At 59.3% G+C, this 27,717-nt stretch overlaps 1 protein-coding gene across 3 annotated transcripts in view; it reads left to right on the top strand.

Moving 5' to 3' along the window:
- The first annotated feature begins 234 nt into the window (after positions 1 to 234).
- The window catches only part of FRMPD3 (FERM and PDZ domain containing 3), a 61,657-nt gene continuing 34,174 nt past the window's right edge, over positions 235 to 27,717 (top strand). For 2 of the 3 annotated variants that reach the window (XM_063345820.1, XM_063345819.1), the window contains exons 1-3: positions 1,045 to 1,265; positions 25,255 to 25,362; positions 26,086 to 26,247. The gene's annotated coding sequence lies outside the window, so the exon portion shown is untranslated. Of the gene's footprint in view, positions 346 to 1,044; positions 1,266 to 25,254; positions 25,363 to 26,085; positions 26,248 to 27,717 lie in introns of those variants that run through there. The other variant, XM_063345821.1, reaches the window with a different exon arrangement.

The following is a 27,717-nucleotide window of genomic DNA, read 5'->3' as shown; positions in this document are numbered from 1 at the left end:
TCAGTCAGATTTTCGTGGCTTGCAAATCTATTAACATTCTTCCTTGAGGATGTTAGCCAGCTTAATAACGTACTTGAATTCCTCAAATCCATGGTAACCTCCCTCCCAACCCTCGTTTCCCAATCTTTTAATAAGAAGTGCACACAAACCTCCTTTTATGCATTGATAATGTAGTTTCCTTAAGAGCTTTTGTTGATTTTTTTTTTTTTTTTTTTTTTTTTCAGATTGGGAGGGAGGTTACCATGGAGTTACCTATGGATGGGCGAGCAGGCAATCCCGTGCGTTGTGGAAAAGAGGATGAAGAGTAAGGTGTCAATGTTTACACACCATACGTAATGCCTAAAGGTAATTAAAAGAAGGAAAGAAAAGCTAATGGAGCGCTGCAGGAGGGTCTCATGATGTTGAGTGAGCAGATGAGAAAATGGCAAGTGGCATTCAAGGAAAGGTGCCACATGCGGAAGGGCTTGCAGGGGGAGCGGGTGGCCCAGAAACCGGCTGGTGGTTGGGGAAGGAGCCCGGCGGCGGCAGGCGGGTGCCTGGGCCGGTGTTTCGGCACCCGGCGGGGGAGGGACGGGCACCCCGGCCGCTCGGAAGGAGAAGGGGAGCAGAGCGGAGGTTTTGCGGTGTCCGCAGGCCTGCCTGGGCTGTCTCCAGCGGTGCGGGGCTGGAGGGAAGGCGGGGGGGGGGGGGGGGCACCCAGCAGGAGGGCCCGGAGAGACGCTTCGGCTGGGGATGGAGCTCCTCCGGTGCCCGCTGATGGAGCCCCGGCCCTTCGGTACCCACCGGAGGTGACCGTCCAGCCGCGCCCGGAGGGGAGGAGGGGGGGATGCCCGCTCGTTCCCCACGCGGGACGGGCGGAGGCGGCCGGACCCCCGCATCCCCCCCACCGGCTGGGGGGGGGGGGTGGGGGGTGTCCTCCCGCCTCCGCCCGCCCCGTGCCCCGCCCCGCGCCGCCGCCGCCGCCCGCCCTCGCCCCGCAGAGCCGCGCACATCGCCCGCCGCCGCCGGCCGGCCGGGGGGCGGGGGGGGGGGGAAAAACGGGGAGCACCGGGCCGGCATGGCGGGGGCGGGCGGTGCGGGACGGAGGCGGCGGGCCCCGGCTGAGCGCTGAGAGCGGCCGGGGGGCCATGGGGGCGGCGGCGGCGGGGGGCTGCGGGTGCCCTGCCCTGCCCGCCCGCCGCGCCGCACCGCCCGCCGCGCCGCCCGCCTGAGCCTGCGGGAGAAAAGGGGGGGGACACGGAGGGAGCGGCGGCGGCGGAACCCAGGTGAGCCCTTGTCCCGGGGGAGGCGGGGGGGCGGGGGGGGGGAGCCGTCGGGTCTTGCGCGCCGGCTGGGGCGCTGCCGGTTCGCGGGAGTTGGGTGGCATCCTTCCCCCCCACCCCCCGGGGATGCGCCGGCTGGAGCAAGGTGATTGCGAGAAGGCGGGAGGCCTGTCCCGTCTCCTGCCGGCACTTTCTGACACCCAAAAGGCCAGGCGGTTCCCTGTTTCCCACGCCTTGTCCGGAGGGATGTTCAGCCCCCCGGGCTCTGGGTGCCCAGAAGCCGCCGGTGGCGTGGAGGTGCCGGAGCAGGGCTCTGCCTCGTCCTCCTGCCAGAGCCCGGGTGGCAGGGTCAGATGGAGACATGCGTGTGGCCTTCTGCAGGTGCCAGGGTGGTGATGGGGTGTCCCCTCCCCGGCTGTCCCGCTGTCCCATCTCGCTGTCGCAGCCTCGGCGGCCCCCGGACGATTACGCGCCATGATGCATGGGAGGAGGACTCTGGTTTGAGGGGCTCGCATGGTCTGAATCGGATCAGTGCTGCGGAGCACTGCTGTCCCCTGAGGTGGCTTTCCCCATCCCAGGGTCCGCGGGCAGGGCAAGGCTGCGCAGAGAAAGTGGGGTGCAGGGCAGAGAGCTCTGTCGTTGCCCCCCAGGTCACCTTGGCACTCTCCCGGGTGGCGATGTTCTTGGTGTTAGTCCGGTATTGTGGCAATCGCCGTCATGGATCGTGGATGGTTGAGCTGAAAGAACAGAAACGAACACACTTGGCTCCTAGCTTGAGCCTTGTTTGGGATTTTTTCCTCATTTCCCCGTTCTAGAGCGATTTTGATGGGATGAGTTTTCTTCCTTATCGGCAGTAGGACTGGTAGAGAGATGTGGTTTGCTTTTTGATTTGAAAACATTTGCATTTTTCTCTTCTCTCGTGACAAACAGTGAGCTGTGTGCTGCCTTCCATCTCCCCGTGCCTCAGTTTCCCCATGTCTACAAGGGAAAGGTGGAGGATGCGCCGGGGCGGGCTGGGTTGTGTGTTCATGCGTGTGAGCGCCTCGCTGGGCACGAGACTGCCTCGAGAGCAAGAGCGGGTCTGGGTCAGGCCCAGGGGAGGCTGAGCCTGTGGCTGGTTTCTGGGTGGAGGCCGGAGGCTGGCGCTGCCTCCATTCTGGGCAGAGACCCGGGCAGGCAGCTTCCCTCTGCTTAGCAGCCGTCTATGCTCATCCTTGCCCCTGTGTGAGCTGCTGGCATCCATGTCGTCCTGCAGCGAGGAGTTCACACCGCACTTGAGCAGTGAGCAAAAAACCGTGCTGTTTTTCTTTTTTTTTTTTTTATGATTTTTTTTTTTTTTTTTTTAAGAAGGGAGTGCTTTGACGTCCCCTCCGGTCATCGCCTGCCCAGACAGTGTCCTCTCCCTGTGCCTTTGAGCTTCTCTGGCTGCTCGCTGAGGACCTGCTGCCATGCTCACCCCCCGGCGATGCCGAACTTTCTCTTGCATTTGCTGACACGCCGTCTGCCTCCTTCCAGCAGCGGGGACGAGCCGGCGCTGGTGTCTGTACACAGCTGCCGGCTGGAGCTGGGGAGCGAGGGTGCAGGATGGGGTGGGGAGCGGGCTCAGGGGCCGCCTGCGCCCAGAAGAGCCTGGTGCTCGCCGAGGGCATCGGCCGAGCTGAGCTCCTCGGGCTGTGGGATGCTGCCGCAGGAGCCCAAGGGGGGAAAACAGCTTCCCCCCCTCCCCGGGGCACCCTGGCGTGGGTCCATCTCTGCTTAGCGTGGCTGCTCTCCTGGTTTGGCAGTTCAGCGTGCCGACTGCCCGCTTGATTGGCATGGCAACAGCCGCCGTTTGTGCTGCAGCACCGCTTCGAAGCCCCAGTTTCAGCGTCGTTGTGGGCAATCGCTGCGGGACCCAGCTGTGAAAGGAGCCTGGGGTGCTGCTGACCTGGTGCTCCAGAGGGGATGGCACCGAGCCACTGGCATCCCACGGTCGGAGCGTGTCTGCCTCTTCCCAGGGCTTCGGCACCGCTGGCACCAAGGGCTGTCCTTGCAGCATCCCCGGCTGTTGCGGCTTGTCCCATCGTGAAGTCCCCGATCCCGTCCTGGCCGCCAATGCCACTGGCTGACAGCAGCTGGCTCTCGGCTTCCTGGGAGGCCTTCCCGGCGCAGGGGGATTGGGATCGTGTATTAAAAAGGGTCTGTGGAGCAGATGCAAAACCACATCCTCTTTGTACAGTGGCAGATGGGGGGAGCACGCTGGGGATGCAGCTGAAAGGGGCTCAGGCTTGGTCCCGCTCTCTGTAAGCCAAGGAGCAGCGTGCTGGAGAGAAGGCTGGGGAGGGGAAGAGGAGCCACCCGACGAGTTAGGGGGGACAGGGACCTGTTGGCCTCAAGCTTCCTGAGGCAGGAGGGTGGCCTGATGCTTGCAGTGAACAACGGTGTGCTCGTAGCGAGCCCTGGAGCTCATTTCTGTCTTGAAGTAAGCTAGTTCAAGCTTTGAACTGACGCCTGAAAGCATAAAGCCCAGTCTGGCGCGGGAGAAGGAAGCAGTCGGGAGATAAGGTGTTGTTTGCCCCAGCCGCCTTCGTGTTTTGCTTCGCTGCCGGCACTCGTGGGAGCTGACCTGCACGGTGGTGGCGAGCGGGAGGCCGGGCTCTGGGATGTGCCCGCAGATCTGCAGAGCCGGGATTTTGCCTCCGGTCGCAGCCCAGCGATACCCAGGGAAGATGCTTTCACGGTTTGCGTGGCGGCCGCTCCCTGGCACTGAAGGACAAAGCCTCAAGTCCTCAGCTCTGCCTTAGCATCGGTCCTTTCCCCCCCCGCCTCCACTGAAATCAGCAGCGAGCCCCCTCTCCTGAGTCGCACCCGTGAGTTCGGTGTCATTTCCCAGGGCAGCTCCAGCCCACGGGCACCACGTTTCTGTAGTGAAAAAAGTGTTTATGTAATGGTGGAGTCGGCTGCTGCCCTGAGGAGCCTCCAGCCTGGCTGGAAGAAGGCTCACATCGAGGGGGGATCTTCCACCAAATGAGTCCCCCACCGTTGTTGGGTCCTGGGGCAGCGGGACTGCTGCCCTCTCTCCTGCCGTGGGGCAGAAAGTGGCCCACATCTCCCGGGGATGAGATGCTTTTCCATGCCACCTTCCCCTCCCAGAACTCAGCTGTGGCATCGCTGGGTGGTGTCTGGGAGGTGGGAGATGAGCTGGTGTAATGGGGCAGAGCGGGGCTTGTTTGGACGTGCTCCTTCCCATCCAGCACCCATCCACAGCACCTGTGCTGTTGGGTTGCTCCAGCTTTGCAATTAGGGGACAGAGACGCGGATCCGCATCAGCCAAGGAGAAACGCTTGGGAATGTGGAAGGAAATGTGGCACTATCCATCCTCAAGTCGTGCAGGGAAGTGTCAGCCTCGGGCACTGCAGGCTGGAAGGTGCCCTGGGTTGTTGAAGGACACGTCTTTTTCCAATTGATCCAGCCTACCTAAAACAGAGTCTTTCTTCTTCTGTGATTCCCGCTGGGAATCTGCTCAGATCCTTGCGGCTTGTAGGGCTGGAAATCTCTGATCTGGCTGAATATTATCTCTGGACAAAGCAGTGGCATCTGTTGGCGTGGCAGTACTGTCCTTTGGGTTTCGCAGTGCTGTCCCTTCTGTCATTCTCCCTTGAATGCTTGTAAGGGGTGGCTCTCCTCCACAGGGCAGAGAGGGATGGCTCCTTCACAGCCTTCCCCTGCGAGGCTGGGTGAGCTCTGCTCATCCCCTGCTCTGACCTGGTCTGGTGGGACTTGTCCTTTCCCGAAAACAGAGGGACAGAGGTGGCTTGGAGGAGGTCCTACATGCACCACAGCAGAGACTTCCTCTGCATCCAGGACAGAGACATGGTGGCCAGGAGCCACCTTTGAGGGCTGGGCCAAGCAACAAGCCCCATCCACTCGAATTGATGATCAAAACACCAAGGCTGGGTGCGGGGCGGCAGAGGAGCTGCAAATTTGGCACAGCCACAGCTGGACTCGGGGGACACAATGTCCGTTTTTTGTTTGTGGCCGGCACTGTGAGTGCTCACACGCGTTCACAGATGGGCCGTTTCTTCCCCAAGGGTGCACAGATCCTCAGCTGGGTGAAAATCAGCATGTCTCTGCCTAGCCGTACCTTGTGGTCCCTGCTGGGTTTGGAGGGGCTCCGGCCTCGGGTCATGGAGGTGGGGTTGCATCCCTCTTAGAAGATGGGTCCCTGCACAGCCCTGTCCTCTTGTGACCTGAGACAGACGGTCCAATCCATCCCCAGCCCAATCCGTCCCCCCTGCACAGCCCGAGCACGCAGGGCTGGTGCTTACTGACGTTGAGGACACTTCTGAGCTCCCTCGCCGTTCTCTCTCTCTCTCCTTTAAATTAATCAGGAGCTGGCCTCAGCAGCCAGTCAATAGTGAGATTTATCTCTTAAATAGCGTTATTGATTGCCTAGGAAGCCTGGTTTTGTATTGATAGATACGTACACATGCAGACAAGCCCCGTGCCAGGTCCCGGTGGTGAAAGTCACAATGTAACGTGGAGATGGCTTATCGCAGGTGGGGACACGCGTGTGTGTCCACGTGAGGGAGGTGCAGCTCCCCGTCGGAGAGCAAGATGAGGCACCCCAGGGTCTGTCCGTCATTATTGTGCTGCCTTGGCCACCCTTGAGCTTCAGCCCCTGTCTTCTGAATACGTGACGTTGCGATGCAGCTTGCCTTGCCTCTTCGTTTGCAGGTAGGATGCTGTATCCTTCCTGAGGAGAAGACGCGCAGATGTCTGCCCACAAACTGCGTGTTCTCCCCAAAGGTCACTGACCCTGGAGGGATTCTTCGCGTGGGAGACTTGGGATGGATGTGCAAAGCCAAGTCCGCTGTGGCCTTGCCCGGCGGGGCTGGTTGGAGCAGAGGATGGATGAGACGGGCTGGACCCATCCTGCCCGGGAGGTTTTTCCTTCATGCCGCTTTGTGCCGGGCTGCCAGCCGACGCGTGCGGAAAGCGCGGTGGGACCTGGCTCAGCTCCGAGCAGGTGAAGCCGTGGGAGTGTGAGAGGGGAGACGGCTCCCTGCTGTGTTTCCTCGGGGGAAAGGCAAAGTCTGCTGCCGCTCTTCAGCCCTCTCCCTCCAGGTAACGGGGAGCGGGCGGAGAAGGGCTCCTGGTGGGCCGTGGGGGCTCCGTCTCCTCGGGGCTCAGGGTGGCTCTTGTCCCTGGGAGGTGGCAGAGTCCTTGCGTGGTGGCGCTGGGCTCGAGGTCCCCGTTGCCTAGCTGCCTGCGCTGCGCACGCCTTGGTAGCGCCGGCAGCACGGCGTGGAGGCAGCCCCTCGCCGGGGGGGTGGCGCGTGTTGCTGGCACTGCAGGAGAGGGGCTGGGGACGGGAGCTGGGTGTCACTTGAGCTGTTGTGTTTTTTCGTTTGGGGCAGCGCCGCTCGACTCTCCCCGAAGCAGCAGCGTGCGCCGGGAGCCTGGCTTGCTCTGTCCTCCAGGGTCGTGGAGCGCAGCCAAGGTGCAGTGGTGCTCGTGAGAGGAATGGCAAAACCTCTCGCCTGGTTTTGCCGTAGCGAAGTTCGGGCTGTGGCCGCTTTGCCTTGGTGCCGCAGAGCCCCGCTCCCCAGCCGTGCCCGGGGCTGGCAACCCTGCGGCTACCACAGCGGCGAGCCTTGCAGGGTGACACAGCGTGGCTGTGTCCCATACCCTGCGTCCAGCCTTGCCTCGGACCACGCTGCCTGATGCTCTGCTCTCTCCTGGGACTAGCTATGGCTGAGGAAAGCACCGGCTGGTTGGCACGGGCAGCCAAAATGGCACAGATGATCCGTAGGGTCAGATCGCCAAAGCCCGGCGGATAAGGTCATGGAAGACCTGTGTGTGTCCGTCTATTTACTTAATCAATGGGCGTGGGAATTTCTTGGGTGCTGGCATGCCTGTGTGTACGTGCGTATATATATGTGTGCGTGTATGTATATATATATATACACACAGCACTGTAGCATCTTGCTACCGTTTGGACCCCGTAAGCGTTTTTCCAGACAATGCCTGCCCAGTTGCCTGATCTTAGCAAGCCAATCTATGCAGGGATCTCGGGAAAGAACAGTTGGGGTTTTATGAAGCTGGCATAATTTACAGCTAAAATAGCACACCAGAAATATGTCCAATCTAATCTCCTTTGTAATCTTGTTTTCATTTAAGCCTCCGGGGTGGCAGTGGTGGGGAGAGTAAGGAAAGCGAACTACGAAGGGAGTTTATTACCCATGCCGGGGAGATTTGCGTGATGCTCTGTGCCGAATGACCTCAATTTGCAGAGGTTAAAGCTGGCCGTGGTGCTCTCCAGCTTGGAGGGGGTGTCCCCTGCCTTTGCTGGGGGCCCTGGCTGCAAATCCTTCTGCAGATGGCTGCGTGGTGTGCTCGGGACTGACCACGCAATGGAACCGTCCCAATGCCCGCTCTCGCCACCGGGCAGAAGGAGCGATGGCGATGCATCGGTGACCGTCGCGGTTGCGTTGGCCTGGGCGGTTCACCGGGAAAAGGCATGGAATTATCTCGCTGCTGCCGCCGCCTTTGCGGGTGTTGGGTTTCTCTTTAGTTTTCAAACCACATATTGTCCCAGATCTCCTGCCAATAGCAGGGAGCGAACTGATAATGCAGCTGCTATTAATAAAGCAGCGTTGTTACATATTCATATCAATCAGACTTCTAATTCCACAATATTTTAAAAAAAAAAAAAAAAAGGCAATGCTTCACCAGGGCGATGGAGGATGGTGTCAGTTGGGATGGCGTTGGAGATGTATTTCACCGGCGTTGGCAGAACCTGCTCCCCTCACGTTTCTTCTCTCGGGGGTTTCCATGCTGAGCTGGCCCTGGGGTCCTCGCCCACCTCCTCCTCGTCCTTCCCTCTTCCCGTCAACGCCGAGCTAAAAGGTGGGATCCCAAAGGCAGTTGCGGGATCCCCGGAGCACCGTCACGGCGGGGGAACGGGAGCGGTGTGAGACGGGGGAGCGCTGGATTCAGGCGGGCGGGTTGGCAGGAACGGCTCGGTGCTCTTCTCCATTTTATATAGAAAATTTCACATATTATGTAAATTAAAAAGCAAAGTATGGAAAAATCTGGGTATAAATCTGGGATGTATATATGTTTGTACAGCCATTAGAGAGGGAAGTATACCACAGAATCCTGGCCAATGGATAAATATACTTACGCTGCCATTCCTGCAATAAAATATGCTTTTTGTCACTGCTACAGTGTAAAATAAAAAAAAAAAAAAAAGAAGTAGTGTCTCCAAAACTGTAGCAGCATTTTATGGCAAGCCATAAATTGGAAGAGGTACCTAATTATTCATAGAGTATTACGGAGGTGTCGGTAAATGACTTCACCCCCAAGGCCGCAACCAGCCTTGCCCATAAAGCAAAACCCTCTCTCTCCCTTCTTAATGATGGAACTCGATGTCCAGATTTGGCCAAATAAATCTTGCGAGCGCATTTTCCATGAGTGTTGGTCTGGAAACTTGCCCTCACCCTCCGGCCGGGAACATTTACAAAACGCAGCCGTGGGATCTCAGAGTCCTTCGACAAGCCCCGCGGCTCCCCCAGCCTTTCCCGGCTCTTTCGTCCCCCGGTGCCTGTCGGAGCTGCTCCCATCCCATCTCTGCTTCCTCCGGCTCCCAGCTCATGCCAGGAAAGGGGATGGTGGTTGTCCCGCCGGGTTCCCAGCGCTGGCAGCCCCGGGAAGCGGGCTGGCATCCAGCCCTCCCGACGGCAGCTTTCGGTCGCCGCAGCGCACAGTTTCCAAGCAACTCGGAGGCTGCTGGTCTAAAAGGACTCTTGGTAGAGGCATGTAATATTAACTGGAGTTATTAAAAGGAGCAGTGCTGGAAAGGATGCGGGAAGGGCAGCCGATGTGATGGAGCCAATATCCTTCTGCCATCACTCATATCTTAAGTGCTTTAATGAATCCGGAGGGATGTCTCGGATGAAATGCCTACGGAGCCCGGCATGACCGCGGGCAGCTCTGCTTCCCAGCCTGCTCCTGCGAGTGCTGGGGACAGGACACTGCTGTCCCACCAGCTCTTCAGCTGGGCGCTGGGACAGATGCAGAGGATGCCAAAAATCTTGTTCCTGCCCCAAAGAACTTGTGTCTTGGGCCTCCGTCCAGCTCTGGGACCTTTTTTGAGCAGATCTGATCCCTGGCGTTGCCTGGCTGTGACACAGTCTATAGTGAGAGGTGGGAGAAGGCACTGGGTGGATGAAGCGGGTCCATCTCCCTCTGTGGATATGAGCCTCGGTCCATGCCCTGCCACACGTCTCCTCTCTGGAGGCTTAACTGCTTCTTTTGGGTCCTATTTCCTTGCTCTGCCTCTCTCTATTTCCACTGTGTCAGTGCTCCCTTGTGTCCTGCTTACGTCGCTGTCTGCAGCCACCTTTGAGCGTCCGTCCCCTTCTCTTCATCTTTGTTGTTGCTGCTCCCGTTGACTTTGGGCTACAATGGAGGGGCTTGTTCATGTGAAGACCGTGGGTTGGCGGGTGCTGTGTTTGGGTGGAGAGAGCAGTGGGAAGGCGCTGTCTGCAGGCACTGGAAGCAATCTGTCCCTCCGCAGGCAGCGGTTTGGAGGTTGCTCCCCCCGTTCCTTTACAAGCACGAGCTGGGAATGCTCCTCCTGCCGCTGCCCTGGGAGGCTGATGCGGTGCTGGTGGGAGGTGGGCCAGGAGGTCGGCAGGAGCGTGCTGCCATCAGCGCGTACAACCAGCCCTCCTCGGCTGTCACATCCCTCCTCCCAACTGCTGGGGTTGGACCCAGGTCTCCCTGAGGATGACCTGAGATGGTGTCTGGGTGGTACCTACCAGGGCTGGCTGCTCTCCAGCCCCATGCAAGCCTCTCCCATCCCAGGGGCAGAGATCCCAGCACTGCGCTCTGGCCAGGGACCGGGAGTGATGTAGCAGCTCTTTGTCCAATGAGTGATGGGTGTCTCTAAGTGGGCTGGTAGCAAAAATCCCCAAACATCTCCAGAGGCTGCCCCTCTACTCCGCTCTCGTGAGACCCCCACCTGGAGTACTGTGTCCAGCTCTGGAGTCCTCAACACAAGAAGGACATGGACCTGTTGGAACACGTCCAGCCGAGGGCCATAAAGATGATCAGAGCACTGGAGCCCCTCTGCTGTGAGGACAGGCTGAGAGAGTTGGGATTGTTCAGCCTGGAGAAGAGAAAGCTCCGGGGAGACATTAGAGCCCCTTCCAGTACCTAAAGGGGGCTACAGGAGAGATGGGGAGGGACTCTGGATCAGGGAGTGTAATGATAGGACACGGGGTAATGGCCTCAAACTGAAAGAGGGGAAATTTACACTGGATATCAAGAAGAAATTCTTTCCTGTGAGGGTGGTGAGGCACTGGAACAGGTTGCCCAGGGAGGTTGTGGATGCCCCATCCCTGGAGGCGTTCAAGGCCAGGCTGGATGAGGCTTTGAGCAACCTGGTCTGGTGGGAGGTATCCCTGCCCAGGGCAGGGGGTTGGAACCGGATGGTCTTTAAGGTCCCTTCCAACCTGAACCATCCTATGATTCTCTGATTCTGTGATGGTGCCTGGAAAAGTTCAGATATAGCCCAGGGGGATCTTACTGCCTGGATGCCTGAGCTGTTTTTCCTGAGGGCAGCAAAAATACAGGCTGCAGCTTGTTGGCCCGCGGAGATGGGTGGTGTGTGGGCAGCCTGGGGGGGTTTGCTGTCTCAGAAACCCCCTGTAGCACTGCCGTGTTCATAGGAGGAGGCACTGCAGGGTCTCTGCCTGCATCCCCATCAGCAAAAGCATGGGGAGGGTTGCTGGGATGCTTCCCTGCGGCCAGCTGGCATCAGTGTGAGAGGCCAACAGCATCAGCAGGGCCTTTTCCAGGTCTTCTGAGCTCCCAGGGGCCTGAGCCCGAGGGAGGAGAGACACCATGGTGGGGCTCACCGGGATGTGAGCTCTGGTCCCCAAAGCTAAGCCTTTTCTTTGGCAGAGTGAGTCAGTGGGGCTGGGAGGCGGCAGGCAGCCGGGAACAAGTCCGCCTTGTCCGCGCTGAAGGCAGGAACTCCGATGCCACCAGACAGACTTGCACACTCCTCCACAAGCCATCTCTGGTGTGAAGCCGTGCAGCGGATCGGATCTGCCACCATCCCTTGCCTCCAGCTGCCCACAGTTGGTACGTTAAGGCTCCGTGTTAAGATAAAAGCTCAGCAACTCCTCAAATTGGATGCAGGGATGCCACAGCAGTGGGGCTGGGGTGCTGGGGGTGGCCTGGCGGGGTTGCTGGGGGGAGAGAAGGTGGTGGAGCAGCCCACGGGATGATGAAGCAGGCAGGAGCGGGGTGCTGGATAGGAGGGAGGATAGACCGGGTGCTGTCACCCGGTCCCTTGGTCCCCAGCATCGTGTAGACATCGACGCCGGGCTTGTTCCACCTGAAGCGGGTAGAAACTGAGGTTAGTCCTGCTGGGTGGACTGGCAGCTCCAGCAAGCCCCTTGCTCCCCCAGCAGAGCACAGGATGCTTGATTTTGGGAAAGAGTAAGAGATTTAGGGCTAATAGAGAGAAGTCAGGAGGTGTATTGGTAGCAGATGGGATTACTGGTGTCACAGGGGATCTGAAAAGTGCCTGCGCTGTTTGCTGTGGTTGTACATAGCAGGAGGCATCTGGCTTTTCTCACCTTGTCCACGAATTTAACTTTCTGTCTCTCCTGAGATAGTGTGAGCTCAGGATGGGGGGGAGATCAGGAGGAGGCGAATTTTTGCTGATCAAAAGCAAATCCAACACATACGTTGTTGTGAGCAAACACTGGCATCGCAGGAGTGCAGAGAGGCCAAACATGGCTTTCTGTGGTGGAGGAGACCTGCCCGAGGGCAAGGCAGGGTTGGGAAGGGACTGAGCAGCTTGGCAGGGGCTCGTGGAGGAGCTTGGGGTGAGACCCATCTCTCCCCGGGCGTGGGAAGAAACTCCTGGATTCTGGAAATATCATTGAGGCAGTCAAATTACAGAGATGGATTTGAAGAGGCAGCTGCTGTCATGGTCCAAGGAGGCAAAGTCCTGGTCCTCAGGCAGGCGTTTCACCCTGGAAACGGACAAGGCTCGGCTGACTATGAAGCTCTTCCCGATGCTGGTTTGGGTTGGGCTCCGTCCTGCTGCTTGAGTTCCCGGAGCAGCCATCGGTTGGGGCAGCAGCCGGAGGAGCCACGTGCCTTCTGGGCAAGCCACCGGTCTACACGTGGCACCACCTACGTGTGCGACGGTTGCACCAGGCTGTTCGCAAACAGGCTGTGCTGGAAAAGTGCCCAAAAGAGGGGTTGTGACGAGAGGAGGAAAGGCAGGGTCTTCCCACAGGAGTACAAAAAGCTGTCTTATGGCACGGAGTCCAACGCGTCGGGATCAGCCAGGCCATCAGGAGTGGCCAAGCTGGGGGCTGGACATCTACTGCGGTCCAGCATCTTCTCCGGCGCTCCAGGGCAGGTGGGGGGACCTGGATTTTGCAAAGTCCACAAAGTGGACTTTGCAAAATCCAGGTCCCCCCACCTGCCCTGGAGCGCCGGAGAAGATGCTCCACCATCTCTGGCCGGACAGTGATGGCAGCGGGAGGGGGTCACCGGTGACACTCACAGTGAGGACTTGCTCCTGCCGGGAGAGGATGCTGGGCTGCCGGGCCGGTGCGGCAGTGCCTGCGGTACATGGGAACACCATGCCGCCATGCCAGGGAGCGTGTGCCGAGGCAGGGCAGTCCCTGCCTGGTGAATCAGGACTCACAGGTCCCCTGTTGGCCATCCCTATCCAGCCTCCTTGCCTGCCATGGTGGCTTCTGCCCTCCCAGCCCATCCCGAGTGGCCCACATGGGTTTTTTTCCTCAACCCCATGCTCTTCTTGTTGCCTCTCTCAATGCCTTTGCTCCACGAGAAGCCGACTCCGGCAAGTCTGACTCCGGTGAGTCTGACTCCTCCCGCAGCAGCACCTCAACCTCTTCTCTGCCTCCGCAACCAGGGTCTCAGTGGCCAAGTGCCTTCTCCTGCGCCTCGGTTTCCTCATTCTTCCAAGGGCAGGGATAGTAACAGCTCTGGAGTGCTTTGGGAGGGAGGGGAAATGTCGAGCGCTGTCCCTGGTGTGATGGTCCGTGGGCTGTGGTGGCCTCCTAAAGCCCCTCTGCCCAAGGAAGCCCCACTCCACATCTCGGTGCTTTACAGAGAAGCGATGCAGCTCTTGGCTAAATGAATTTTCGTTCTTGTGGCTCTTTTCTTTCCTACTCAGCATTCAGGGAGCGTTGTTTTTGTAACAAAGGTATTTGCATAATCTGTATTTTGTGGTAATTGCTCCCTTTCAGAAGAAGTGTTTATCATCCCATCGGTTTTTGGGGAGCTTGTGCTATCTTTGAGGCCAGGTGAGGAGGTGGTCCCCAAAGGAGGGTGGCTGGGCTGCTGCCCTGTGGCTCGGAGGATGCCTCCCCTGGGGCGAGGAGGCTCAGGGGAGCCTTTTGACCGTGGACTTCTGCACCATCAGTGAACTCCTGCTGCAAGCCCCTCCCTCACCCCGTGCCTCAGTTTCCCCTTATCCCCAGAGCCTCTGAGCTGGGGAGGGAGGATTTTCTCACAGCGTGTGTGTCCATGCAGTGGGGCACGGGGTCTCCATCTCTGCAGGAGCTGCCTTCCCAGGGCTGCTCCCTCTCTCCCTGATGCCGTGGCATGGAAAAGCAGCCTCTGGGAAACGCTTTGCGGCGCTTTAGCCAGCTGCCGGAGCAGCAGAGCGGGGCGAGAGGCTGTCACCCCACTGCGGGAGATGCCATTCCATGGGGACACCTGGTTTTCTGCCCCATGCCACCGTGGCATGGCACCCAGAGGAGCGGTGGCCGGTGGCTGGCGTGCCCGCATGTGCCGCCCCTGCCCACCCAGCAGCGTGACTCACTCCCCGAGCGGCAGCTCCCACGCAGCAGCGTTTCCAAGAGACCGAGGAGATGTCTCCGAACGGCAATGGCTGAACAGGGAGCCTGGGTCCTTGTCCCCGGGGTCTGGGTAGGGTGTGCCGTGTGTGTCCCCTCCACTGGGAAGCATCCGGCTGGGGGGCAGGACCCCCGCGCCTGGGGTGGCAAACCGGGCAGCTTGCCTTGGAGCAGGAAGCAGCAAAGCCTGGTCTTGCCCAGCGTTGGGAAAGGTTGGAAAGGCTGTGAGGAGGCGGCTGCTTGCCGGCTGGGATGTGGCGGACAGCAAGGGAAATGCCCAGCTCCGAGGGCTCAGCCATCCACAGCCCCGCAGAAGGAGAGGCAGGCAGCCGGCTCTCAGCAAGGATGGCAAGCTGGCTCTTGGGTTTGCTGCTGCCCGTGAAGCGTGGGGAAGCAGAGCCTGTTCTGGTCTTGAATTATTTCTGCGTCTTGCTCTCGGGAAGCCCACGCGTGCTATCCGCAGGTTCCGGGATGGGGCTGGGACAGGCAGGGATGCAGAAACCAGCCTGGCCCATGGTGCAGAGGTTAAACCATCCCTGTGCTTGCCGGCTGCAAGAGGAAAAAAACAGCGCGTCCTCTTCCAGGCACCCAGGCGGCGTTGGTGCTGCCTGACCTGACTGCTAAGCAGGGGCTGAGGCTTCTCGCATGGTGCGTGCCGAGCTGCGCGGTCCTCCCATCCTTCTCCGGGCAGGAGAAGGATGCTGTGCCTATCCCTGCTCCCCTGCGCCGGCGTCGCTCTGCCCTGCAAACTCCGCTCCTCTTTTTTGCCTGCTTTACCCTCCAGGCCTTGCTTCGGCGCTGCCGTCAGCCAGATAGCGGAGGCTGCTCCTGCCCCGGCACCGATCGTCTCCCCCCGACTGTATTAAGTCTCAGTCTATCTCTATAAAATCTCGTGTCATTTATCTTCCTAAAGGCTGGCAGGTAATTCTGTAATCGCCGTCCCTCCTATGGTGCTGGCCTCTCCTCTCTCCTTGCTAGTTTGATAGCCTCTTCAGGTTTAATCCCCTGGGAGTTTACATTGTCTTTGCAATCCCCAAGGAATGAGGCGGTTAAATCCGGATCCCGGTGCCGGTCTCTCTGGGAAGCCCTTAATTCCCTTTCCCATTAGCGGGATGCCCGGTTAACAACCCCTCGTGGCTCCTCTCCTGGTCCTTCTCCCTGCAGAGGTGGTCTGGCCACGGGGGCTGGCTGCGGGGGGCTTGGCTGGGAGGGGGTCCGTGCCCTCCCCTCCTGGCAGCCCTCACCTGGCCCCAGCACCCGGCTCTGTCGGACTGTCCCCCCCACCCCCAGGCAGCCAAACCCAGGTCTGGGTGAGCCCGGGGCGCTGGGATGCTGTGGCAGTGTTCAGCCTGCTCCCTGCAGACCCCCCACTTTTGATTCCTTCCACGAGGTAGGGCTTCAAAGCACTTTGCACCCAACGCCTTGCCTCAGGGACCCCGTGGACCCCCACGGACCATCTCCCGAGCAGGGTGGGTGGTGGGACGTGGGGAGGCTGCGCTGGGAGCATCTCCCAGGCTGTGGGCTCTCGCTGGCAGAGGATCCTTTCTTCAGGTTAGACAGAGGACGCTTTGAACTGGTTCGGTGCTTGGTTGGTTTTTGTGCTTTGCTTTTTTTTTTTTTTTTCCTCTCCCTTTAATGGGAATTGTATTCCGTGCGTGGAGCAGCTGGTAATTCTCCTCCTGGCTGCTGCCGCATCACCTCCGAGCAGGTCTCGTGAGACTCCTCTTTTCACGGGCTGTACAGAGAACTCGAGCAGAGGAGCCTTGGGTCTGCTCCTGCTGTAACCCTGCTGATTAGTGAGACGTTTCTGAGAAGGCGTTAGATACCTGGTCCTGCCTGGGGTGAGGACACAGAGAGCAGACCTTGCGAGCAGCGTCCCCCCCCGTTAGCTGTAGCTGTCGACCTGGGGGTCTGCATGATCACAGCCAAGACAGCACAGCCTGTGCCTCCCTGATGCTTAAAGGCAATAAAACGCTGTGTTTTTTGTTAAAAAAAAGTGCTTTCCTCAGTCAAAATCCTCTGGTCCCAGGGGGGACCCAGGCCTGAGCTGAGCGAGGAAAGGGAGTGTTCCTCAGGGAGCTGTGGACATCCCGGTGCTCTGGGTTCCTCCAGGGAGGGAGAAAGACCTTGTGGCTGTGGGAGAGAAGCTGGATGCTGGATGCTCCAGTCTCACCTCCCATCCCTTGGCTCTGTAAGAGGAAGATGCTGGGGTTTGCTCCGGCTCGGCTCTTCCGAGGAGCTCTCTTTATGGCAGTGCCTTCCCCTGCTACCCTTTCAGGCAGGATGAGGTCCAAGTTCGATAGCCTCCGCTAAGGCTGGTACTAATAACTCGCCTGTGTTTACCTGCCCCTGGCAATACTCTTGCAAATGAGGTGTCAGCAGGGATGCTGGCGCGTGCGAGCCGCTGCGCGTGGGTTTTACAGGACCGATAAAGCAAGGCCGGGGCGTTCTCTGGTCGGGAGGAATCACGCTGGCACCTGGCCAGAGAGGCAGTGGCATGTGGGGAAGGTCCGTCTCCCCCGGCTGGCTGGAGATGACAGCGTCTCCTCATTTCCTCCTTCACCTGGCGCTTGTGCGACAGAGGGTCCTTCTGGAAACGGCTTGAACTTCACATCTGCAAACCACAGCTCCGGCAGGCTCCTCTGCGGAGAAGGCAGCAGGTTTTTAACCCAAGCGTCGGCGCTTCCCCGGGAATCGCTCTGCTTGGCATGAAGAGCAAAGGCCGGGTACAACACCTGGGGGTCTCCCAGTCCCCGTGGGATCTGGCTGCGGAGCCCTGCTCCCGCCTGTCCGTCAAGGAGCTGGGACAGACAAGTCCCCCATCTCCCAGTCCCGCACAGGGTGTAAACCCCCAGCCAGAGCTCCGAGGAGACTGGGAAGCACCTCTCGGTCAATAACGCTGAGTCTCTGCCTCAGTGACCCCAGGCGATATTTGGAAACTGCCCCTGGACCCTGAGCCCGATGTTGCCCGTAGCCTCCGATACACCTCGACCGCTGCGTCTGCAGCAGCAGGACTGGTGGGGCTGTAAGAAGGTGACCAAGGACTTGGGAGCGTCTCATCTCTCTCCTGCACGTTTGTGGTACCACCTGTCGTTACCGAAAGCGCTGCCGTGTAATCCATCCCCAGAGCGCAGACGGGCTGGCGGGGAGCCATGCCTCCAGGAGGATCTGCTCCTCCTTCCTCTGCCGTGGGCGCCGGCTCCAGGATCTGCAGATGCTCTGGGTCGGAGGGTTTTGTCTCTCCTCCTTTTTAATTGCAACGAGGGTAAGTGGTTTTGTGGTTTGTGCACGAGCACAGGAAGCCCATGAGCCCTCCTTCCCCCTGCAGCTTTCCCAGATGGATGTCCATCCTAGCCCCAGGACAGAGCTGATAGCTCCCGTCTCCCCGTGACAATAAGCTGCTGGCAGCCAGGCGGTGTTAAGGACCAACTGGCTCAGCTGCTGAGAGCATTTGATTGTTGTTGTTGTTGTTGTCATTTTGATTACCTTTTTTATAGGCTAGCAGAAGGATTTTAATCTGGACAGTGAAGTAGGAAATGGGAGAAGCTGCACCCGGAGCTCGCCGAGGAGGCGGCGGGGGCTGGTGGCTCCTTGTCCATGTCTCTGGGAGGTGATTTAGATGCTCTGGGCCAAACTAGGAGTGTCAGGGAGAGGCGTTCCTGGCCTGGCCTCGCAGGACTGCAGCTGCCCCTTGTGTTATCCATGGCCCAGCTGGTGCCCAAACAGCCAGCGATGCTTAACCCCGGCCTCAAAGCTGCCCGGAGCCAGTCGCTGCCTCAGAGCATCGTCCTGAGCAGAGGCAGAGGAAGGGGCGGCGAGCTCCCGCGGCCAAGCTTCAGCTCTGCCTCCCGCTCCTTGTGACTCAGGACAAAGTCATCTGATGTGTTTCTGCCAGCGGCTACAAATTGTCATTCACCAAAAGTGCCAAGGTGACAGCTGTGGAGACCACAGGCAGTGGTTTCGCTTGCAGATGAGGAGCAGCGTAGATCCTGGCTCGGCGATGCTCTCCGGATGCGAACGCGGCCAATGTGAACAGCCATGGCAGTTTGGGGAGCTGTGCTGGGCTGTGCCACCTCTCCTCCGAGGCTCAACCACTCCCCAGCAGCAGGTTCGACCTGACACAGAATGGGTTTGTTTCGGTCCCCCTTGGTGAAAGCAAAGGGGGACAGACAGGGGCAGACAGTGTGTGGCAAGGGAGGGGATGGGGAGCGAGGCTGGCTCCTAGGGGACTCGGCCAACCTCACCGGGGCTGGGGAGGTGTCTTGCCCATATCGAGTTCTCCATGCCATCACCAGCTTCCTCACTGGGGATGTGTTTCTAGAGGGTATGAGGTGGCCCAGGGCTGTCACACAGGACCTCCATCATCCCCCTGTTGTACCCACAACTGCGGCCCCCGGTCACCCCATGCCAGCCCCAGCTCCAGGTGCTCCACTGGCAGCCAGTTGGTCATTTCAGCCTAATCCCATCGGCCAGGGAAAAGCCCGTGGGCAGCAGACCATGGGCATCCTGATGCAGAAGGGATGCAAGGGGCCAGGTGACAGAAGCGGTGGCCGGTGCCCCTTGGCTAGGGGGTGCCCAGAGAGGTAACAGAGAGGAGGCAGCACTCCCACGCGCCGTAGCAGGGGTGCTGCAGCCCCGTGGTGGTGTGGGTTGCAGGGCGCCGTGCGGTAACGTGTTGCAGCTAATGCTGTGTGACAGTTTGACACGTCCTCCCGGGACAGCCGGAGCTGACACGCCATCTTCAGAGCTGTCGCTCTTTGGCTTCCGCACTACGGCGTTTATCGTAAACAGGCGGCGTGGGTAACTCTTTCCCTCGGTGTGTAAGGAGTGAGAAGGGCTGTGGTTTTATTTGCGCGTCCTCAGGAAGATGCTCAGCCCTGCTGTATCCCCCAGAGATGGAGCCGGCTGGGGGCAGTGCAGAGAGGAGCGGGGTTTGACATCCCCCTGGTCTGAGGAGTGGTGCCGAGCATCTCCCTTAGAAGATTCAGGGCTGTGGCAGGAGCGGAGCATTGCCCCAGCCCAGCCCCGGCGAGGGGTTTTGTACCGGTTTGGGTGAGCGGCGGCTGCCGCAGCGTACGGCACTCACAGAGCCCTGCCTGGGGAGCGGGTGGGGATGGCATCGGCTCCTGGGGGCTGCGGTGGCCGCCGACCCCTGCCAGGCTCAGGGACCCGCTTTAGGAAGGAAGGAGCTAGAGATGCTCATGTGGGGCTTGCCCAGAGAAGGCGCTTTAGGCGGGTGCAGCCCAGCCCCACAGTTAGTTCTGGAGCTGGATGTGGAGTTTCCCATGTAAAACGCAGGAGCAGAAGGACATACTGCTGCCTTCCCCGGCCCCCTGAACTTGACCCAGGATGTGAGCAGTGTCCTGGGCAGGACACTGTCCCCCTGGCAGGAGCTCTGGGGCACAAGGTGCCATCATGGACCAGCCCAAGGGCACGCTTGCAGTCCCGTGCCTTCCATTGCTCTGCTCTGCTGGGTGTTCTTGATGCTTTCCAAGAGCAGTGAGGCTCCCGGCGCTCAAACCCTTTCACTCTCGGAGAGGAACACACCGTGAATGCGCACGGTGAAGCAGGATTACCGGCGTGTCTGGAGGGGCAGGGAGCTGGAACAAGACAGGCTCTGACAGCTGCTTTCAGGAGGGCTGTGAGAGACCCAGCAACGTGTCAGCCACGCACAGCTCATCCTGCAGAGCATCAAGCCCTGTTTTGCCCGGCTGCTTTTCGGCACTCAGAGCCTGTTTGCGTCTCAGGAACTGCCTGATTCTACCTGTCCTGGCCGTGAAATACATTTGGGGTGGGTGCTGGGGTGGCAGCCGTGGGCTGCTCCCTCCTGGGATGGCGGCTGAGCGATGGGGATGCGCCGGTGCCGGTGGCGGGGCTGGGAAGCAGCATTTGTTTCCAGGCTGAATCACGCTGAGGATTGTGTCTTGTTCCTCGTTAAAGTTCATCTAAGATATTCGCTCGGCAGAAATCAGCTCACCATCCACCTCTCCCCTGTCTGTCTGTCTGTCCATCTATCCCTCCCGGCTCCTTCACGTAGCAGCAGAGTAGCATCTGTAGGGATAGAGAAATATCTCTGTCTGGAAGGTTTTAGTTGCTCTGCAGGGCTGGAAGGTCAGGAAAGCGAAAGCCGGTGCTTGCTATGCAGAGCACGGAGCCGGTGTGCCGGGCAAGCAGGTATTTAGCTGCGGCCGTGCGGGCTGGCTTTGCAGTGGGGAGGGGGCTTGCATCCACGGGAGGGGGGAAACGAGATGCTGCCTGGGCCACAAGGGGATGGTAGGGGAGCCGGGGAGATCGAGATCCCCCATACCGGCCAGCCCCTAGGCGGTCGGAGCTGCGGAGGGGGACAGGGCACCCCCGCCGCTGTCGTCCCCCCCCCAAGCCTCGCCGAGTTGCCTTTGCTGAGCTGCTCGGTGCCCAGGTTATTTCAGCTTCTGATTCGGCTCCGAAATTGCCTTGGCTGAAACTCTGTCTCTATTGTTTTCAGTCTGCAGGAGCATCATTGAACGTGTCAAAAAGATAAATTGGAGAAAAGGGGGGGGGGGGGGAATAATAATAAGAGGAGAGCAGTGTGGCTGGTGGGGAGAGCCGTGGTCTTGCAGGGCGGCTGGCTGCGTCAAGCACACGCTCCCTTCCCAGAGGCAGCTCCTTGCCCTGCTCCCTCCCCGCAGCCCCATCCCCATCCGGACATCCCCTTTTCCCTTCTGCCGGAGGGGTTTTTCCCCTCGGCAAAGCTCACGTAGGCTTAGCGTCTGCCCTGCGCGAGCCTGGTCCCGGGGCCCCTGTCACAGTGGTTTGAAGAGGGTTTGGGCTTCTGCACCCCTGGAAGGATCAGGTCTGAGGATGGAGGTTTGGGGGTTACCTGTCCCTTTGGGGTTATCAGTCGGTGCTGGAAGACATGGTGCCATCCAAGGGCTCCTGGAGTCGGCACCGGGGATGCGGCATCGAGCAGCTCGGGACAGGCTGCTGTCCCAACGCCTTCACCACCGCTAATGCCATCAGCATCCTTCGGGACACAGCTATCGGGGAAACCCTGCTCCGAGGGCTCGTTAACTGCCGGACAGACAAGGACCATGCTTCCAGGGGGATCGGGAGGGTTAAATCCCACCAAAGCGCCTGGACCCCTGGTTTGGCTCCTGGGAAAGGTGCTCGCGGTGAGTTATGGGAGGTTGAAGAGGCGGTTGTTGCTGCTGCTGGGGACACTGGGGCAAATGAATAGCCCATTAAATGTCAGCCAGAAACGGATGAGAACTGGCATTGCTTTTTCAGTTTACGCTTTACAGAATGAATCTCCTTGTGCGCGGCTGCTTTGCATATTCAAAATGGGCCGCAGCGGAGGGGCTCTCCTTCTGAACCCACCGACACCAAGGGCTAAATTGTGTAAATTTGGTTATCCAAACGCTCCTCTAAACGACTGGAATGATCTAACGACATAATCCGTCGCCAGAGGAGATGGGTTTTCGGAGCTTAAGCCCCTTTGTTTCTGGAAACGACGTCAACTCGCGCGTGAGAAATGAAGCCGAGAAATTGCTGGCGGGCGCTGAGCTGGGTCCCGTGCCGGGGCAGGAGAAACCATTCCCTGCCCCGGTTGCCTTTCACATCTGAAACGGGGAAGACTGATCCGTGTGAAAACTTCAGGAGGCAAATACTGAGCGGATCCCATTAAATAAGGCTGGTTGCAAACAGAAACTGATTTGCATCAGCTGATCAAGCTAATTACTACAGCAGGAACTCGGAAAACCATCGGATTCCTATGTGCGGCAGGAAGGCTGAGGTTTGCTGCTATGAAGCTTGGTGCGTAGACGCCTGCCAGCGTTACCGTGCCTTCAGCAGCACGGCATCTCCGTAGGGATCGATGCGAGGGATGTGGCCGGCGTGCCGGCTCCGTTTGAGGCGGTGGGTGCTCTCCGGCCAGCAGCAGCCTGAGCTTCCGCTCCCCCTCATCTGACAGGGGAGGCGAACTCGTGACATCGATAATTTATAGATCATTTAGCCTGGTTTAGAAACCTGTCGGGGTGTTTCTCTGCGTTCCTGATGCTTTCCAAGCGCCGCGGTGTGCGTGGAGCACGGGGAGAGCCAAGCCGGTGGTGGCAGCAGGGCGGGGGGGCACCCACACAGCACGTGGGTGATGAGCATCTCGCTCTCGCTGGTAATTTGGTCCCATCTGGTACGCCGGGGACCGAAAGGCTGCGCTGGCATCTGTGCTGCTTCTTCTGCCACAGCCGGGCGAGTGCGACCTTGGGTGCTGCCCGGGAGCCCTGGCAGAGCACAGGGTCCGTGTCCCAGCGGGCAACGGCAGCGATTTGTGCTGTAGGCAGGCCCTTGGGTGGCATTTGGCCTGGTGGAAGGGAGGTCCTTTGGGCATTCCCAGCACCCCTGCCTGTGTCCCACAGGAGACCATGCGTGTGTGCATCCCACAGGGATGCCAGGAGCCAACAGGTTGACCATGAGCCGGCAATGTGCTGTTGCGGCCAAGAAGGCCAATGGCATCCTGGGGTGCATCAAGAAGAGTGTGGCCGGCAGGTCAAGGGAGGTCATCCTCCCCCTCTGCTCTGCCCTGGTGAGGCTGCACCTGGAGTACTGTGTCCAGTTCTGGGCTCCCCGGTTCAAGAAGGACAGGGAACTGCTGGAGAGGGGACAGCAAAGGGCTACCAAGATGATGAGGGGACTGGAACACCTCTCTTATGAAGAAAGGCTGAGGGACTTGGAACTCTTCAGTCTGGAAAAAAGACGACTGAGGGGGGATCTTATCAGCGCTTATAAATACTGAAAGGGTGGGTGTCAGGAGGATGGGGCCAGGCTCTTTTCAGTGGTGCCCAGTGACAGGACAAGAGGTAACGGGCACAAACTTGACCATAGGAAGTTCCATCTCAACACGAGGAGGAACTTCTTTCCTGTGAGGGTGGCAGAGCCCTGGCACAGGCTGCCCAGAGAGGTGGTGGAGTCTCCGTCTCTGGAGACATTCCAAACCCGCATGGACACGTTCCTGTGCCACCTGCTCTGGGTGACCCTGCTCTGGCAGGGGGGTTGGACTAGATGATCTCCAGAGGTCCCTTCCAACCCCTGCCATTCTGTGATTCTGTGGTTCTGTGAGCCTGTGTGTCATGGGGGACCGTGTGTGCGCGCATCCTGTGGGAGACCACGTGTGCCTGCATCCCATGGGGACCCCAGGTGCCTGCATCCCACAGGGAAGCGTGCTCGCATGTATCCCCCAGGGACCCTGGGGCACACGTGTCATGTCCTGCCACCGCAGGAGCAGCTCCCCGTCCCCGTGCCCGCGCCGCTTCCCCAGGCGGGCGCCTTCAGGTGACTGGTGGGCGAGGAGGCGTGCGGCTGCTGAGACGCGCGTGGCTCCTGTCGACAAACAAGAGAGACGCCGTCTCCCGAGGCTGCTGTTTGGGTGCGACATTTGTACACACACGTGGAGAAAACAGAGAGTTCGCGTGGGCGCGTGTGTGCCTCTAAATATAGCCCTGGCTACCTGGGAAGCGAGCCGCGCTCGCCAGCCCCCCTCGCAGAGTCCCCTCCTCGCCCTGTGCCCCCAGGAGGATGCTGGCACAGGCAGCAGAGCTTGGAGCAGGTTATAAAGAGATTACAAAGAAGTAAAAATTAAGCCTCTCTGCTAGAAATGCCGGCAGCCCCAGGCTGAACGCGTCGCGCTCAAAGGCTCCCCCTGCTCCTTGGCTTTTTTCTTTTTTTTAATAGTTTTGCCTTTATCTGGCATCAGCTCAAGAGCTTTACTGAGCCTCGGAGCGTGGAAAGGGCTGCCGGAAAAGGCAGGGGCGGAGGGGGACCCAGTGATGCTGTTTGTCACCTCCCGTAAGCGGGTGCCTGTGTAGCTCTGGTGGAGGCTGGTGACAGTATTGGGGGCTTGCTGGGACAGTCCCCGCTGCCACACAGGGAAGCTCGTGGGCCAGGTCTGTCGTGGCTTGGGCAACTTTCTCGTCAATGTTGTGCTGCCAGAAACGCTGCAGGGTTTGCTACCTCTGTGCGAAGGCGAGCTCTCGCCCTGGAGGGGCTGGCAGGGCTGAGCCCTGGGTCACTGGACCACACTGGGAGGTGCTGGGTGAGTTCATGGGGTCCGACCCACACTCCCTCAGCAGCTGGGGGCTGTCACGCAGCCGTCTGGGCTGGGGATGCTGCTGTGGCTTCTGCGGTCCCGCATCCTCCGTTGGCATCCCTTCCCCCAGGCCCCTCCCCTGCTCTGCGCTGTGCTGCGCTGGGGGGAGACAGCGCTCCCGAAAACCCCCAGCAAGTCATCAGCTGAGCAAATTGCTCTCTGTAAATCCAGAATGAAAGTCTTTGGGATTCGGGAGGGCCCAAAGGAAAAGCGCTTGATTGGATTTTCAAGCCTCTTTCTGCGGCGCTGGGAGAGAAGGGGCTGACAGCCTCCCTGAATCTTCCTCGCTGCCGCCTGGGAGGGGATGCAGCCTGTGCCCTCTCACTAATGGGATGTAAAGGATCCATAACTCACCCCCCTTTATTTAACTCCCCTCTGGACTTCGTATGCAGCAATAAATTTCTCCTTCTGCAAATCCTTCGGAGCAAGGTGGACATCTACGGGTCCCTCGCCTGGTGCCCGGTGGCTGCCGGAGAGGAGCCACCGTGCTGTGCAGCAGCCAGAGCCTGTCCTCAGAGCTGGGGACACGCTGTGTGCCCGTGGGGTCTCTGGCAGGAAAGGCTGGGTTTGGGTTCAAGCTGCCCGTGCCAGCGTGAGACGGGCAGGAGCGCCTGGGGCTGGCACCCATCGCCCGGTGTAAGCCCCTTCCTCCCCACGGGGCCAAGGGTTTGTCCCCAGGACCACCAGAAAGCAAAGTTAACGCAACACGAAGGTCTCCCGGGTTAAAATCGGGGAACGCGGGAGCTGAGTGGGTTCAATCAGCAGCGGTAACTGAGCGGCAGAGAGCGGCCAGGCTCTGGTGGGGAGTTGGTGTCACTCCGAGCCCCCATCACGCAGCTGAACTGTCACGCAAATAAAGGAGAAAAGTGCTGCGAAATTTATTCCGTCGCTCCTTATCTCTGATTAATCCTCTTATGCCTTCATCTCATTTTAGCCCAGTGTTGACTGTCTGTTTACTGTATTCCTATAGTCCTCGCAGAGATAAAAATCCCTCCGAGTCTGTAACGTCTTCCCTGGCTGGGCGAGGGGGGCTGCTGCCCGCTGGCACCGCTGGAGCACCGCAGAGGAGAGGACCAAGGTAACGTGCCCGTGGTCACCGCGGACGATGGTAGCGGAGGAAGGACTGGAAACCAGTTTCTCCCAGGCCCTAGATTAGTGCCCAGCTGCTTGGGCATCCCTGAAGGGAAAGAAAAATACCCTAAAAAACTAATCCCGTGGTGTGGGTCCCATGCTCAGGGCAGAGGCTCAATGCACTGGAGAGAAGACGGGCTTTCCTCTCGCCATCCCTCTCTCATTGCAGGCTGATTTTTTTACAGCCCCGCCAGGGAAGCCCTGCCCATCCCAAGTCCTTCTCCTGCATCCCAGGCTCTCCAGCTCAGCTGGGTTTTGCCGGCAGCCCCGGGGCAGCATCTCCCCTGCCTGCTGCTGAGTGAGGCAGGAGCACGAGCCTTGCGGGTCTGACCTTGTTGCTAAAGGATTTTGCTTTCATCCTCTTCTCGGCAAGGTGCTTCTCCAGCTGGGGAGAACAAAAATCCCTTAAACAGCCAAAAAACCGTGGGGAAAATTGGAGGAGAAAATGGTGGGAGCCCCCAGGTAAAGGCAATTCACATTTATGGGAGAACGGTGTCTGTAACAGCATGGAAACCCGCACAAATGAAGCAACCGCTGTCTTTGGGGGGCATTTAGAGGGGTTGCATGGCACCCCAGCCTGTCCCCAGTTTGTGCGGGCACAGCCAGGCTGTGGGTGCGGACACCATGGAGGTCTTCATCATCTCACGTTCAGCATCCTTCGCTCCCGCAGGTACCTGATGCCCCGCGGCGCTGCTGCCGAGCGCCTGCCCTGGAGCCTTGCTGCCTCCTGAAGGCTCCCGGTGCCACGCTGGGGCACCTGCCAGCGGGGTCCCACCTCTGCCACACTCACGCGCGCCTCGGAGAGCCCACGGCAGTGGCCTGACACGCGCAGGTGGGTACGCGTCCCCTCGGTGTGCCGGAGGGGTGGGCTCAGGTGCTCTCTCCCGCTGCTCATCCCCATCGGACTCCTCTTGGTGTAAAATCTCCCAGGTTTTGGCAAGCTATAGCGTGGGAATTTTGGAGCTGGCTGGCTTTAGTAGCTGGAAATTGCTTTTCAGACCCAGTTGAATTTTACAGGCTCCCCAGCACCCTGCGGCTGCGAGCCCCAGGGATTAACTGGCACTTGGGTGGCAAGGTCCTACCTTTTCCATGTGTTAAACCTCCTTGCACAGGTGCCCCCCAGTTCTCGTGCGGTGCCGGCTCCCTGCCCCGTGTCAGCCTGGTTTTAGGGACCCCATCACAGTTCCTCTTCTTCTTTCCAGGCTGGGAGCCCAAATCTTAGATGGGGCAGGCGATGTTTGTGAGTGTTTGCCTGTGGAGGGTGTGATGCAGGCTGGGCTTCAGATTCTCGGTGATGCTTCTGCATGTGTCTCACGGGGTTTGTTTCGGGACAGTGTCTCCCTGTGCAGAAGCTGTTTCTTCTATTGACCTGACCACGTCTGGAGGTTGGGGTGCAGGGTCTTTGTTAGCCATGCTCACGCTGTATTTTCTGTTAGTAACAGCATGATTTTGGGAACGGCCCCTCCAAAATGCAGCTCTGAGCACTAGGTCAGGCCGGTCCCACTCCCTCCCAGCTGAGCCCTTCTCCATCCCTCTCTGCCACCCGCGGGGCATCACAGGTCCTAGGATTTCCACCTGACCCGCATCTCTCCCTGCCCCTCTGCCTGTGTTTATCTCTAGCAGAGATGCCAGGAGCATTTAAAAAAGCTGCAGGCTGAGCAGCAGAGAGCTGCGGCTGCTGCCCGGAGCCAGGCTGCGGCTGCCGCTTCATTATTTACAGCTGCCTTTGGCCGCTCGCTGGCTCCTGGAGCCGCTCAGCCCCGGCTGCGCTGTGCTGGGGGACGCTGCTCGCCGTCTGCTTGTTCCTGCGCTGAAAACCCAGAGCGTTTTTGCCCTCCAACGGTTGCCATCTGGCACCCGACCTCTGTACCAGCAGCGTACCTGGCGTACCTGCCAGCTCAGGACAGACCCAGCGCCAGCGCTAGAGCTAACCCTTGCTAGCCCTTTTGAAGAGCTCTGCTGATTTTAAATGGCTTCCTAATGCTGACAGCAAATCCGAGCTGGAGCACAGGGGGTAAAGTCCCGGGCCGTATGGCAGGGCTGTACGCAGGCTGCAGTTCTCTAGGCTGAGTCCATGAAGGACTTCAGCCGTGAAGGCTGGGGTCATTCTACCGCCTTTAACGTCGGTCTCAGCCAGGCTGGCACCCCTCGGACCAGCCCTCCTCACTTCAGCCGGCCGTTAACTGCTGCCAAAGCAAGGACAGCCGTTACTGGGCCATCAAACACCACCTCCCTGTGTGTCTGGGCAGCTTCACGGTGGTCTTGGAAGTACAGCATCTGTTTGCCCTTGCTGGGGACGTCT

The sequence above is a fragment of the Chroicocephalus ridibundus genome, chromosome 9, assembly GCF_963924245.1.
Source record: "Chroicocephalus ridibundus chromosome 9, bChrRid1.1, whole genome shotgun sequence".
Taxonomy (NCBI): domain Eukaryota; kingdom Metazoa; phylum Chordata; class Aves; order Charadriiformes; family Laridae; genus Chroicocephalus; species Chroicocephalus ridibundus.
This window is presented reverse-complemented; position numbering and strand designations above follow the sequence as displayed.